Source organism: Equus przewalskii, chromosome 2 (assembly GCF_037783145.1).
Source record: "Equus przewalskii isolate Varuska chromosome 2, EquPr2, whole genome shotgun sequence".
Lineage (NCBI taxonomy): Eukaryota > Metazoa > Chordata > Mammalia > Perissodactyla > Equidae > Equus > Equus przewalskii.
In genome coordinates, this window is record NC_091832.1 from 88529996 (window position 1) to 88546729 (window position 16734).

General features: G+C 39.6%; 1 protein-coding gene across 16 annotated transcripts in view; it reads right to left on the reverse strand.

Annotated features, from left to right (window-relative positions):
- Nucleotides 1-16734, reverse strand: part of GAB1 (GRB2 associated binding protein 1) — a 117492-nt gene that overhangs the window by 79269 nt on the left and 21489 nt on the right. The window lies entirely within an intron of this gene.

Consider the following 16734-nt stretch of genomic DNA (forward strand, 5'->3'; position numbering starts at 1 on the left):
GGCCTCTCATCAGGTAGGCCATTACCTCGACTATCTAGATATAAAAACCAAGTCATTTTTGGAAAAAGGTAAATTATTGTTGCTTTAAATGCTCTGCTCTGTTTCTTTTTATACACACACACTTAAAATAGTCTAATGGGAAGCCCCACAGCTCCACAAGGCTGTGCCAGAAAACCAGCCACATTCTAGTGAGTTTGCTCTGTTCTTTTTAATCCGCAAAATGTTCAATGTACATCTTAAATTCTTTTTTAGTGGTGCTAGCCTTTAGTTTTTCTGTGATATGAATTATCCCCTCCTTATCTATTTCTGTAAGCTGATGTTTTCTTATTTTGAGTTACTTGAAAGGAACATCCTTTCAATATCTATACACAAATTTAAAAAAGCCTATAGTCTGAAATCAGTTTTACCTCAAATGCTTGTATTTTTTCTTTTTAATAGTCACTCATTCCTGAGTCTCAGTTTCTCCACGTATCACACAAGCGGTGTGTGTTGGAGTGGGGGTGACAAGCACCAGGAGAAACAACATGCTAGATGATTTCTAAGTTCCCTTCCACCTCCAAATTTCTGTTATTCGCTGGTTCCTCTGTTCCACATATATCCGAGACAGGAGCTCCTGCAGAGCAGTGGTTCTCGAAGAGGGGCGGGGGGAGGGGGGGGGGATGGGTTGTGAGGAGTATTTTGCCCCTCAGACATTTGGCAATGTCTGGAGACATTTTTGGTTGTCACAGCTGGGACGGGGTGTGCTACTGGCATTAAGTGAGTAGAGACCAAGGATGCTGCTAACTAAACATCCTGCAATGCACAGGCAACCCCCACAACAAAGAATCATCCAGTCCAAAATGTTAACAGTGGTGAGGTTGAGAAGTCTTGTTGCAGAGTAGCAAACTTGGGAAACTAAATGATTTGTCCTATTCCGAAAATTGTGGAGGCCATTTCCTAAAACATTTTCATATTTCCAGACAGGCAGCTGAGGCGCTCCAACTCCTAAAAGGAATCAGAAAGCAACAGGGCTCACTTACAGCTCCCTTTCTTCCTCTATCTCCCTCTTTCTCTCTCTTTCTCTCTTCCACACCTACTGAATGATCAATGCTGGGAGCAAGATGCATAAAGCCATGGTCCCTGCCTTGCAGGTGCTCCCATCTAGTGAAAGAGATAGGAAAATGGACAGAGCGGTCAGTGCTTGGACAGAGAAAAATGCAGTGTGGCTTGCAAAAGCCCATGGATTCTTCAAAAGATCCATTAGGTGTCAAAACTTCATTTAATCAGCAGATATTACTAAGAAGCCATCCCTGACCAGTTTTTAAAGAGATCAATTCAGCTAGAAAAGTTCGGTTACATTAAGAAAATGTATTTTCAATCTACGAAAGCGATGAAAGGTTTTCCTCAGCCATGAGTATCATCTCTATCCTTCTAAAGGACTATGTAATCATGTCCCTCCGAGAAGACTAACAGCATTCCAAGGATCATTCGGTTTTCTGGTCCTAGCATCATTCTGGATTCTTTTTTGTAAAGAAAGGTGAGTACAGAAGGCCAGAGGTGAGAGCAATGACTACACAGTGGGAACCACTCGCTTGCTAGGATACTCTCCAGCATATCCAAGGGAACCGTATAATTTTTCTTCCAAATCAAGCCACTTTTGAGAGTGAGTTATGCCAGGACAATGGTATAAACCAGCACAAGTGTTCATGGAAGCACGACTGCTACGGCAGCACTCCTGAAGGAACCTCAGGTGGACAACGACGCTCACATAAACCCTGTCACAGCTGCAGGTACTAAACCTAAGCATGACTTTCTTCAACGACTAAAAATCAGTTATAGTCAAAAGGAAAGAATCTGACACTCAGTATAAAATCAACACCGAACATATTGAAGCAAATGCCAAATCCAGAAAACTTGAACATACTGTGTTTATGAATCTAAAGCATACGATTCCCACAATAGTGTGCACCAGATGGAATTTAGCCTTTTCTCTGCAGCACATGAAAAGCAAGGAAAATTGTTCAACAGCCTCTTATTTCTAAACTTACCTAATATACTCCAGTCAGCACAAGCACATTTCTGATACTTGCAGTCAATGCAAATCCTCAGCTAGAAGCCACTTGACTTTACAGGTTTAGCATGTTTAACCACTTTCCGGTCCATGGACACTTCTACTAGACAAGAGATGGACAGCTTCAGTAACTCTCCCCTTTAAAAGTCACACTGCCAGCAAGGTGTATGGGTTTTCAACATTTGAGTGGAGTCACAATGTTATACATTTAATCTAGAAAATCCTAGAAAACAGGCTATCAAACTCTTTGGAAAACAAAAATATCCCCAGGAAGGATGACGTCAATACAGTCATGCATCCCATAATGACATGTCAGTCAACGATGGACGGCATAAACGGTGGTCCCATAAGATCAGTACCATGCAGGCTAGGTGTGTAGTAGGCTATACCACCTACGTTTGTGTAAGTATCTTCTATGATGTTTGCACAAGGAAGAAATCGCCTAACAATGCATTTCTCAGAATATATCCCAGTCGTTAAGCAACACATGACTGTACTGTCGTTTTTCTACCCATAAATAAGGAGGCCTCGAAAGAAAACACTGTAGTCTTACTGGGAGCTTGCAAATTAAAAACCAAACCAAAAACATGTAGTAATACTTTGGGCACAAACCTCAGACTGAACACAAGAGTTCACTCCCTGCAAGTGCCTTAGGAAGGCCAGAGAGAGCCCAGAAAGAGCTCAGGGACAGACAGCAGCAGCAACTGAAGCAACATACCCACTGGCACTTTCTTTTTAAGCTCTGTCAGAAGCAAGATAAAAATCCTGGGGAAGATGATACAAACTTCACGAAAGTCCAAAGGCCGAATTATTCAACTTCTATTTTACCTCAATGTTCCAGATTTGATCAAGGAAGGGACTTTGGAAATGGTAGCCCATCCTGAAAAGAGGGAACAAAGGTCACTTTTAAGCTTTAGCCTCATCTCATCCTCAGGAACCAAGAGGGTCACTACTGGCAAGCTCTCTACAGATGAAGGAAAAGGTCTCAGAAAAGAAGAAAAGGAAACAGAGAGAAAGGGTAAACCAAAGACAGGTAAGCCTGGTTCAAGTCGAACAGAATTTTACCTTGGGTTTTTAAGTAGGTAGATTAGAAAGACGTGGGGGTAGGAGGGAGGAGCCATGGCTTATTGTATTTCCGATGTCATGCCAGATTATCCTAATGTGTTTTTTTGATAAGCCTAGTATCAGAGACAAATGCCATACACAGAATATATCTTCATTTCTTGAAAATGTTTGGATAAAATGAAGAAATGTGAGATGGATGACATAGTTAAGAGTGTTCAGTTTTCTGAAATGCCATATACTTAGAAATATTCCTAAAAGAGTATTAATTATTGAACGGCTGTAACCTGAAAGAATGCACTGGTGTCATTATTCTTTTTTAATTGAACAATTAATCACACAGATGAAGTCTGAGAATACGCTTATTAATTCAGTAGAGGACATCTAATCAGTAGATTAGATGACAGACGACAGTCAAAAGAATCTTAGTGTAGAATACTGCATGGACGGCAATGAGATGACATTTTAACAGAGATAGATACTGAGTCCCATATTTAGGTATAAACATAAATGGTACAAACAGAAATGCTGGAGACCTAGCTTAACAGTACTTTAACAGTGAGAGTCAGAAGAAACACAGCTGTTTAAAAAAAAAGGAAATTCAATCCTCAGCTGCATTACTAAAATTAAATAACCAGATCAAGGGAAGAAACAGTCCACTGGGCATGACTCAAGTTGAAACCACATCTAGAGAACCGAGTTAAATTCTGGGGGCAGCAATTTAAGAGGAAATTAATTATCTGGAGAAAGACCAAGATAGTTAAGAGTACAGAAATCATACGGTTTGAGAAATCGTTGACAAAACTGGGAAGGTTTGTCCTAAAGAACTCTCTGTGGGGATAGGATGGCTTTCTTCAATTATTTAAAAAGCTATAATGGGGACATCCCCTGAACAAGTTCCAGTTTGTCAATGTCCCTCTAGAATGCAAATGCAATACTCCAGGCCCAGCTGGACAATAAGAAAGCAGAGGAAACACGACCTCTCAAGTGTCGGGCATTCTATTTACATAGCCTAAGATGGAATTAGGCTTTTTGGCAAGTGCACTACACAGATGACTCATAATGAATTTAGACCCAACTTAAACCATCGTTTTCTCTTGCAAACGATGGTTAACAGCTGACAGTCTCAGCATTTATCACCACTGGTCATCACATTACGTATTTGTTTGTCCAATGTCTGTTTCTACTCACTAGAATATAAGCTTCACGAATGCAGGAGTTTTGTCTTGTTCACAGCTGACTATCCAGCAACTAGAACATGTTCTGGCCCCCAGTGGCCATTCATTACATGCGAGATGAATAAATGACTGTTAAATAACAACAATAAAAAGGCTATAATGGAGACAAAAGACAAAGGGCAACAGAGTAGCCTGGTTCTGTGTGGCTCCAAAAGAGAGAACTAGTAAGCACTCTAAGTACAGGAGGGCAGATTTCAATGCAAGAAAAACCTTCTAATAATTAGAGCTGTCTAACTACAGAACAAGCTACTTCTTGGAGTATGATTTTGTTCTCTGTAACAGAAAACATTAAACAAGATGTTGGATGAATAGGAAGTCTGTATTTTCTGGATGCTTGAAACGGGTAACCTCAAGTATTTTTGAGACTCAGTGATTCTTCATAGAAACGAGTTCTGCAATATCAGTGCGGATGATAGGAATGCTCCCTTCAATACAGGAATCTCTTTTATAACATCTGTGCTGGGCAGCTGCCATCTACCCCTCCAGATCCACTCTCCACCTAGTTCCATCCTGCTCTGAGCCTGGGCAGGCTGAACTGTTAAGAGCTACATCAGTCCTTGTCCTCAGGCTGTTGCTTAGGTTTGGCCAATGGGGATAAGAGAGAGAGGAGCCTGAGGTCAGGGGACTGATTCCCTGGCTGCATCTCTATGTGTTCTCAACGGACAGAGTGTCCCTTGACTGGAGAGCTCAACTCCTGCAAGGCAGCCATTTCTACACAGCCCTCTCTCCTGAGGTTTGGTACCATTCCCTCCTCTTTCCTCAGGTGTAGGTACTGGCCCTTGCCCACCCCTCTTGCTTGCTCTTGTATTGTTACTATACTCTATAGGGTGGTAAGTAGTCTTTTTATTAAAAGCTCCTCAACTTATCCAATTTGAGTGTGCCATCTGCTTCCCATCAGGCCTCTGATCAATGCACCAGTTAAGTGCGTACTCATCCAGTTTCTGTTTGAACACTTACAGGCACGGGGAGGGAGCACACTATGTTTTAGAGAGCTCTGCTGCACAGCTCTAATTGTTAGACGGGTCTCCTTTATAGTCAGCCAACTCTATAATTCTTATCCTTAGCTTTAGTGCTACTATGATAATAACGCTTGGCCTTTCACTTATTTGAAGCCAGTTTTTAAAACCAGCCACGGCAGTGGGAAGACATGCAGCCTGTACCGTTTACAGTTAGTCTTGTGTCTCAGCACAACGGCTTAAGCAGCTTGATTTCCTGTGCATTCCGTAATGGCAGTTTCCCGATTTAGCAAGCATTTTGGCTTCACATCCAATCATTCCTTCAGAAACAGGAAGCAATGTCAGGTTATCATGCAACAATATCAGATTTTGGACACCAACGGCAGTTATCAGGAAATTGTGTATATATTATATTCTTTCTTCAGATAGGAGTTTGTAAAAGAGCAAATCCACTCAATTTCTCTTTTTCATCTTTTATTATTGATGCTGACCTTTTGTCGGAATTACTAAAGCAATAGGATATTTTCACCCTGCATTGGCTTTTATTTTATAAAGAATGTATCAAAGGGGAAAATACCGTCTTTTCTCAGTGCCAAGAGAGCAGTATAAAATGAATGAAAATGTTTGGTAAGGGTCAATATTTCTTTATATGGCCTAGTGTCACAGCAAGCATTAAGAAAACAAAAGACCGGGTGAGAAAAGTATGCAAAAAAATCAGATGAATACACACAAAGGAAAATGAAGGTAACTTTATACATTATTATTACATAAAGAACAAAATCGTGAGAAGTGCACAAAATATGAAACAAAACCTCCACAGGAATCTACTGCCAAGAATACCTACTCATGTATTATAATTAAAATATTTTTAATTGTATATATTTACAGAAATTTGGCATGTCTGTAGCAACTTAGAGGAAATGGAGAAGATAAAAATGAAAGCCACTAAACTTTTATAATTCCTACTGCAACGAGTTTTCAAATTGTTTGAATATCTAAGTTTTAGAAAATCATAAAATGATGGCGTAGCATCATCTACTCCAAAAACAGCACAGTCCTATTTTTGGAACAACTGTTATGGGAAAAACAGAACCCCAAGTGCTTAACTCTTCCAACATTGGGCTGCTATCCTGCCCAGGGCTCTCTGATCTTTGACCACATAAGGTAATTAGCACTAGAATATGAGAAGTTGTTTGCCATGCTTGCAGAAACCCGTTTATTCCTTTTTCTTCAAAAACAGAACCTACCAATAACATCTTTCTTTCTTTACAAAGCCCTGTGCATGTGGCTAGAAACATTAGCCCAGAATCAAAGTTCATCCTGCACTCAAGGAGAGCAGCTGGCGGAGACCCCATCGTCAGAAGGTAAAGACCCTCATTCTAATTTGCAATTCTACGTCGGACCTAAGGTTGGTCCAAATACGGCTTCTAAAAAGATGGGAGATGTACCTTCAGCCCTTGAACTTAGAGGAGAACTTATTACAGCTTGTTTTATTAAGGCTTTGGTGAAACTACTTCTCTGGAAGGGAAAAGAAAAAAGCAAACATTTACTGACATACCCAAAAATGACACATCCAATGTAAAAACGAAAAGCAGCTGCTCTGGGGCTCTCCTGCAAAGAGGTACCCTCCAAACATTTTCCTCATTTGACCAGCATAGGTGCTCACTCACTCCCTATCAAACTTGAGCCTTCTAAGCATGTTATAAATAAATATACAATTTCCTCTCTGGAGATATTAAGTATTTCCCCAGTCCTACTACTGGATACTGGGTCCGTTTCAAAACATTTATTGAGTCCCAATTGTGTCCCAGGCACTGAATCCCTGCACTAAGAATGGGAAGACAGGTTTTTCCAAAAATATAGCTACCTTTCTTAATTCCTGAGACGGTTTTTTGGCATCCCAACTAGAAATAATAACTATCAATTACAGCCTTAGTCTTATGACACCCAGGTGATCTCCAATGATCTCATTAACTAATTTAAAAACTATTTATTGATTTTGGGCTATTTGCAAGGCTATTTATGATAGCAACAGAAATGTCCCTGACTCATGGATTAAAATCTGAAATGAGAGACAAGAACACAAATAACCAAAAGCCCAAGTTGAAACTGTGGCATAGACAAAGTACTGTGACAACCTGAAGGAAGAGAGATTACTTATTACTCAAAGGATCGGGGGAAAAAATTGGAAAAGAGGTAGTTTTTGAGATAGTCCTTAAACAAGGAAATAGGACAGTGAAAACCCAGCCATGAAAGGTGTGGGCCATGGACATAGAGAGAGAAGGGAACGAAGCCTGCGAAAACTATGGAGGGCCTTGAGGATCGTCAAATTTTCAATTCAAAAATAAATTTAATCAATTTTGGATAAACAAATTATGATATATCCATACAAGGGAAGATTATTCGGCAATAACAAGGAATGAAGTTCTAATATATGCCACAACATGGATGAACTTTAAAAACATTATGCCAAATGAAAGAAGCCAAATACAAAAGGCCACGTATTATATAATTCCAGCCTATGAAATATCTAGAATAGGCAAATCCATATAGAAATAAAGTAGATTAGTGGTTGCCTACAGTTGGTGGTGGGGTGCATTAGGGGGATATGGGGAATGACTGCTAATGCATATGGGGTTTCTTTTTGGGGGTGATAAAAATGTTCTGGAATTAGATAGTGGTGATCGATGCATAGCTCTGTGAATATACTAAAACCACTCCACTGTAAACTATAAAAGGGTGAAGTTTATAGTACATGATTTATACCTCAGAACTGTAATAAAAAATAAAATTCACTTTAATATTTACGTTATCAAGATTTTGAATACTTAAGGTAGTGTCCTATAACATATTTTTCACTTAAACACACCTATTAACTACATACAGAGAAAACCACATGTTCAGAACATAAGACATAACAGCAGGTTAAAATTTTTAAGAGTTTAAGACTTACTGCCTTAGAACTTTCCTAGAAGAAATGAATCTGCTATCTTCTTAACCCCTAAAATCAAGTTCACTTCAGGTATTAGAAATAAATGATAAATAAACAGAAGTTATATGAAGCTCAATGTTTGAACACAAAGTAAAGTGGTTATTCAGAGTTTAGTGTCCTTTATATGGCATCAGGTTTAATTTTCATATGGCATCGTTTTTGAAACTCAGGGCCCCACTGCTCTGTATATGCTTTCTAAAAAGACCAATCAGGGGCTGGCCTGGTGGTGTAGTGGTTAAGTTCATGTGCTCCGATTGGGTGACCCTGGGTTCGCGGGTTCGGATCCTGAGTGCGGACCTAGCACCACTCATCAAGACACACTGTGGCGACATCCCACATAAAACAGAAGAAGATTGGCACGGATGTTAGCTCAGCGACAATCTCCCTCAAGCAAAAAGAGGAGGATTGGCAACAGATGTTAGCTCAGGGCCAACCTTCCTCACAAAAAAAAGATCAAATGACACATTTTCAGATGCCAGTTTTTGTTTTGTGTTGGTGGTTCACTTATTTGTCCTTAATTATACAAAGTGGGCCTAATATTAGTATTTAATTTATTCTGTCTTCCCCTGAGAAAGGGTCAAAGACTTTAGAAAGCTAACAGTGTCCTCTTCTGGGGCATATTTACCATAAATTTCTGATTTTGTGCTTTGCTATACACAACGAACTTAGGAAAAACTCAAGTATAAGCAAAACTTGACTCAGCACAAGCAAAAATCTACCTTAATTAAATGTTCAAGAGTAAAAGCAAACAGAAGTGAAAAAGATAACACAACTGCACATAAAACGATAAAAAGCTTACGGACTTGGCACCACATGCACATACTTAACACACAAATAGAAGGAGAACCCCTCACAATGTGCAGACCTGTGGATTGCAAAACAGCCTGAACTTCTAAACCTAAATATTGACCTTCTTTGTCATAAATGAAATTATTTATTGTGTACCCATTATGTGCCAGTTATCAAGAAAAGCATTTCCCTCATTTAAAATTTGACTCATTACTTTGCAATAATGTGATTTTCTCCCAAAATGGAAACTTTAGTTAAAAACAACCTTTCAATAAATTTGCGGAAGTGGCTCTACCTTTAATTTCTATCATGGTGAAACAATAAGTACCAATTAAACCAGGTTAATATGAGTCCAGCCTGTTTTAATAATTCAAGATTCTTGTCAACTCTAGATAACGACCTCTTTTTGTCAGTAGAAACACTGTGATGTATATTCCCGCAAGAGTTATCACTCTGTATTAAACAGGACAGCAAAGAATAATTAGAGGATCACAGAAGCAAATTACTGAATAATTTATGCATTTTTTTACCACAGCTGAACTAGTCCTCAAATGTGGGTTTTCAATTTTTCATAATTATGGGGGCCAGATTCTAGCTAAAGATTGAGTCTTACATTAAAAGAAACTGCTAAAATGATGAATAAGAAACCAATAAGGCACTAAATATGTAGTTTATTAGTAGTTATTGTAAAGAAGAAAAATAACACTCTAAAACGTATTTACAAATTCAAGTTTAAGTACTAATTCAGGGATTATTCTGCTACCCTGACCAGTGAATGGGATTCTAGACGCTAGATATAGTATCTGTTTCTCTCCAGGTCCTGGGAGGAAATGGTCACCAATTCACTTGCTAGAAACTATTAATATATTACTTGAATTACAGACTTTAATTAAAAATAAGAGATCAACAGGGCCGGCCCGGTGGCACAGCAGTTAAGTTTGCATGTTCCACTTCGGCAGCCCAGGGGTTCGCTGGTTCAGATCCCAGGTGCGGACATGGCACCACTTGGCAGGCCATGCTGTGGTAGGCGTCCCACATATAAAAAAAAAAAAAGTGGAGGAAGATGGGCATGGATGTTAGCTCAGGGCCAGTCTTCCTCAGCAAAATGACAGCAGTTAGCTTAGGGCTAATCTTCCTCAAAAAGAAAAAAAAGAGAGAAATCCACTAATAAAGAAGTCTGTAGTTCAAAACAGATTTGAAATTAACTACCAGGCAACTTTTCCAAGTTTCAGGGCAGAATAAGACTATTTCCACACAACCCAAGGCACAACTTATTCCAAGAAAGGCTTATTTTTTACTCCAGGGAGTTCCAAATATCTGCAGAATTTGTTATATAAACATCCATATTTCCCACATTCCAGCTCCCAGAAACTAGGTTTTGTTCATCAGCATTTATTAAGACACATGAATAAACAATTTGGGGAAAGAAGCATACCTCACTGAAATATTTTTACTTATCTGAAGAGATATTGTGTCGTATGCAAGTCACACATCTATGTGCATGATGATGGCAGTGGGGGGGTTAACACATAACCATAAAAAGTTTGAAAATTACAGAAAAGCATTCAGAAAAAACAAACAAAAATATTTGTTAATTGCAACACCCATAAATATGTCCTTGAGAAAGATACTTTCAAAGTAAAGTCCTATCATATTTTAGGCCAATTTCATAATGTATCTCACGTCATTCTTTTTACGATAAAAAGCTAGAATGAAAAGAAATGGTTTGTTCCTAGATTTTTCATTCTTAATAATTAAAACAAATTTAGAATTACTTCAAAGCTGTAAAGGTGGAGTTGCTATTAATTGTTACTCATGAATGTTAATATGCTTTCTCCATCATTATCTAAAAATACATTTATAACGGAACCACATATGACAAGGAAAATGGACGAATGAATAGAGCAATTCAAAATCAAAGAACTACTGAATTTCAGAGCTGGAAGTGATCTGAGCTATAAGAGTCCACATCCTAGTTAAACGGAAACCTGACTGCTACCCCACCAGGATAGAGTCCCTATTTTATTCACGTGAGAATCCTCTGTACAGAGCCTAGCATGTGCCAGGCACTCTATAAATACATTTGAAATAAACTACCATGCTTGTTGGATGAATGAAATTCATTTTAATGTAATAGTTTATAATCTCAGAAGGAAAGACTTCTGGCTCTGGTTCTTCTACAAAGAAATGGCTTATTGTTCATTTATATATTAGTAATGAATAAAAGCCTGAATGGGATCACATGCAATGGCAATCTCTCAACTAATGCAAAGGTTGTAATCCAAAATTTGTATGTAAGTAGATTCATTTGAATTTAGAATGAATTTTCTGATAGAAACAATGTTTACATAATGGTTCACTTCTCTGGCCAGCCCACAAAAGCTTCCTTGAGTACATAGCTCCAACAGACTAACCGCCATGCAGAAAAATGTCCAGCACTCCACTGTGGGAACCATGTTTTTTCCATGCAGGCTCCTTCAAGATTAGAGACTAGGGAGACGAGTAAGAAATCAGACCAGGGTAAATTTGTCAAGAATGATATAGAAAGATAATGGCTTACTCCCTCGACTCGCCTTCTGCTTCTCACTCCTTCACCAAGCAAGCATATTTTGAGGTCTTCTTTATGCTAGGCCCTGGGGGTGCATCACAGAGACCAAAATCCCAAAATCGACATGGTTTTTCTCCTTCTGGAGCCTGTGGTCTAATAGGGAAGACAGACAGTGATGAGGGGGAAAGGAGAAAGGGGTGAGCGTGGAGGGAGAAGAGCTATGATGAGCAGAAAAGGAAAAGAATACTAGAAATGTTAGGTCTCACTTCCCCTCCTTCCTCCATCTGCACTCATTCGTCAGTAGGGTGAGAGGCGATGAGGGACAGAAACAAAAACTAAAAAGCAGATGCAGGGAGAGCTTTTATTTTCATCTCCCCTACTTCCACCCCATCTCGGAGCTCCCAAGGCCAACTAGTACAGGGCAGAGATGACTGGCACTGGCGCAGGCTGGGACAAGTAGACCAGCAAGCACGGGGCTGTTGCAGAGACAAGAAGGACTGAGAGGAGGGAAATCTCACCTCCCCATAACACAGGAGAAATCGTGCTATGCTCAGGAGTGGACAAGAGAAGGCTGCACCTAAATCAGCAAGAGGCTGCCCTGCTCAGGGCCCATCCCAGACACACTCTGCTCTGGACATACAACCTTACAGTAGACATTAAAATCTATTCCAACACCTCTCCAGTTTTCCCCATAATTTTCCATAACCCCTCCTGGAATATTTTTATTTTTACTCCTACGCCTGTGTACTCTAAAGAGGTTCTCTAAAGAGGGAAGAATTAAATAAACCGTAAATAGTTAAATTTTAATCACTCATTCTTTGAAGTTTAATTACAAGGATGCTTTAAGGTGACATTAGGCTCTTTGGATTTGCAAAAAAGACAAACAAATAGTATAAGGGGTTGGAAGATTTCACAGGGCCACATGAGTAGGAAGAAAAGTTGCAGATTAGCTTCCAAGTGGACAGAGATAAAACAACAGACTGAGGGGGAATCAATCTAAGTCATTCTTGAGGGACGATGGCCTCTAAGTCAACAAATGCGACTAGAATGGGATGTAGGAAACACTGTAGTCCATCGAGACCATTCACTATACGTGTGTGGCCCCAAAGGCCACCAAAATCGAAGCATCCCTAAAACAGGAATTAAAAATTTAAACACAAATTGTACGTATCCATTGAGTATGTAAACCTGAAGTACAGGATGGTGTTTCTATCATCGCATTTCATGGTAGATTTACAGAGAAGGGTAAGAGTCAGAGAACATTATTTCAAATTACATAAGGCCATCATAACTTCCTGTTTGGCCAGTCCACTCTAACGGTCTATTTTCCACCTCATCCTATTTTGATTCTCGAAGCACCTGGTTCCCAACCACATCCTCCTTCTTAAACTATGCTCTTTGACTCCCCTAACAGGTCCCTATTCTGGATCTCCTCCTACCAAGTAAAAATCACTCTGTTTCTTTTGCTGGTTCCTCTCCTTCTGACCCACCCTCAAAATCAGCGTTTTGTAAGACCCCATCATCTCTTCTCTTATTCCACAAACTCATCCTGGATGACCACATGGATACCCAAAGCACCCAGCGACTCTTAGGTTGCTATGGTTCCTGAATCTGTAGCGCTAGTCATTCTGCTGAGCCTAGGAGGGTCTCCCAACTCATGCTAACTGGGAAACAATGGGTTATTAAGTGAAACGATGCAGAAGCACCCACCAAATTTTCTGATTTAAATTAGGAAGCTCATCTGTGCTCTTTCACAAAATTTCTGTTAGGAGGAAAACCGGGTGTAAGAGAAAGAACAGAGGTTTTAAAACAGACACAAACGGGTTTCAATCTTACCAGTGCCATACACCAGCTGTGTAATCTGGGAAAGATGCTCTGAGCATCAGTTTCTTTACCTGTAAAAATGGGGGCAATAATGTCTACTTTTCAAGGTGGTTGTGTGGATCAGAGGTGAAATGAAAAACAAAAACCAAAAAACCCACCGCCCAGCACACAGCAGCTATCAATAAACAGAGTGCTTGCTCTCCTGTCTGTCGAGGCTGCTCTTATGAAAAGACTGAGAAATTATGGGTTTTGTTATGACATTTTTTCCTCAAACCTATTATTAGCAGACATTTTATTTTAAGTACTGTAGGAGGGTAGCTGTTGTCCTTATTTTTAATCCTTCCACCTCTACCTCCAATATGCCAAGTATAGTAGACTGACCTGATTCTTTCAGGTTGTTCAGCATCTGAACTCCCCTTACTTGGTCTGGAAAATCATTAACCCTAATACTACAAAAGCAGAAAATTCTAGATACTTGTTTTCCTAGCTGCTCTTGCAACAGGGTGCAGGCACATGATCAGATACACTGGTTCCACCAAAAAAATTCATCCCAGATTTTGAATCTCAAGAAACGAGAACTATCCAGAAACCTGGGTCCAGGGCTGCAGCAGCAAACGTAGCTTCCAGAGGCAGCAGTGGCAGCGCTCGGTGTCTAGTGTCACCGGTGTTGGCAGAGCAAGATGCAGGGCCCATGGTCATGGCCTGTGAGGTGGCAGTGATATGTTCCCTGGGCCAGTTCAGTGGCACTGCTCCTGGTTGACTAGCTTCCGAGCTAGGTTCTTGGCTTTCCCAGAGAGACTGGGAGTTACCTAATCTCCTTAACAAACTTCTTTTCTGATGAAATTAGCTAGAGGTTTCTGTTGCTTACAACTGAGAATCCTGACTGGTATACCAAGTCAGGTAACCTTTTATTACTTTTGGTCAAAGGCCACACTGTAAGATTTACAGAGCAAACAAATACAGTGAGATCCTTCCAGTAAGTCTGGGAGTCAGAGTGAGCTGCCGAACAAGATGTTATTGAGCATTTCTGAAATCATTTCTTAACAGGAATGACAGGACAAATACATCGCCATGCTGTTTTAATACTAGTATCTAAAATGTAATTTATTTTTCCCTATCAGACTGAGAGATGCAAACATTGCCTATCCCCTAAAAAGCATTCAGTTACTTTCTTACATGCTCTAAGGTATCACATTGTCCAAGAAGTCCAATAGCTCGCTCCAAAAAACTTGAATTTTCATCCCCCTGCTTAATTATTCCCAAAGAAACTGTGATGCCATTCCATTAAGCTGGCAGTCAGTAGCATCACTTCGTATTAGCCTGATAGAGAAATCTTAAAAATACGCATCCTTGGGCGAAAAGACCAGGTAGGAACAGAAAAACGTAGTTTTTGACACTGGAAATAAGTACTCGTACTTCATTTTAATTAGAATTGATAGTCCTCCTACAGTAATTGAACTTCATTCATCTTGGAAAATGCATTTAATTTCCTATAGTCACTATAAGTAAGTTGTATAGAAGTTCATATTAAAGTTTCCTTCTGGCTTTTTATAACTTTTACCACTGCACTTCACAAAAATATATTTTCAGCAAGACTCAAATTGTTGCAGAAATCACATGAAAAACAAAACCTTGGCACATGAAAAAAATTCTTACTAACAGTAAGCAGCAGGATTCTGAGAAAAATCAACTCACAAGAAAACTTTTTTTAGCATGATGGAAGAGGTTTGGAGAAAAAAAGAAAACTTACAGGAAAAAGAGTTTGTGTTGCCAGTTAGCTGCTCACTTTTTTTTTTTTTTTTTTTGCAATGTCCAACTAGAATTCCTTGTTCTAAACCTAATTTTATTTTCCATTTTGGCCTCTAAAGATCTCACAATCTTCTGATTACAAAATCCAATGTTAACCACTAAAAAGATGGTAATTTCATGGATATAGTTTTTTAACCATCAGTTCAAAAATAAAAAGTCAGAATAGAAAAAAGTATTTTTGATGGCAAACAATAAAAGCAAATTTAAAACAGCAAAAATAGTGAAAAAAATCAAGATCAGAAGAATGTGAACTGTTTGAAAATTTTCCCAACTCTGAGTTGATTTTTTTAAAAATTTATATGATATATATGGGATTATCTTCTCCTTCATTATTTCAGACGAGGACACAGAGTGGTAAATCTACTTACACAAAGGAAGCTTCTGTCTATGAGCCAGGATTCGTATGAAGTTAGATAATTTATACAAGGTCATATAGTTTTATGCAACATTCATAAAGAACCATTTCCTCTTCCACTTTCTAAAATCATTATTAACTAGAGATACTAAAAAAATCAAGCAGGCTGTAACCTGCCTGACCTACAGAAATGAGAACCTCTTTTAAGATATTTTAAACTAAGAGTGACTCATGGAGAAAAAGTAGGTTGCTGTTAAACTGAGATCTTCTAAGTTAGAGCTCCCCAGTCTCTTTGTTCAAAGAGAAGCCCTGAGATTGGGACAGGTAGGAGGAGACGGCACAGGGTAACACGGCAGGCGAAAGTCATCACCGTCACTTGAGGTTTAATAAATACCCTTTGGCACTGGGAACCCGCGCAAATCTCAGATGGGCCCTGATGGAGCGGAGCGGCATTCCAGGAAAGACTTCCACATCCACCATTAGATCCCAATTTCCAGCTGGGGGCCTGACGATTAAGTGAATAAGAGAAGGACATACTCAACACTGAACAGGACACACAGCCCTGCATACGGTTTAGAGAACTCACAAAGGAGACAATGCACACCTTTCATAAAGTTAAACAGATAAGGACAAAGGATGCTTTAGAAAACCCTACAACTGGGGATGAGTTAAGCACTATATGTCAGCATAACCCAGTAGAGTGCAGCCATCAGAAATGCTTGTCACAAAGCGCATGGAAATGTTCTCTTGTTATGCACCGAGGTGGGAGGGGAACAGGACTTGTCTCGTTACCTTCCTCCTTCACTGTTTTCATATTGGGCACAGACAGATGAAAATGGTTCCACCGGTCTGGTTTGTTGGTTTCTGCCTATGTACAAAACTCACTAACAGACATAGTAAACATCTACTTTCAGCATCAGACATTTTCAGTATCAGACATGGCATGCTGCATGTCATCTGGACAAAGGAGTGGTCCTCTGGCCAAGCGTTACTATAGTTTCAAGTTTAACTCCTGTTACTCAGAGAAAACGGAAATGGCCCCAAAGGAGGACGCCCCAGGGGCACCTGACAGCTGGGGGCCTCTGCTATGTCACTCCTCAAGGACTGTTTA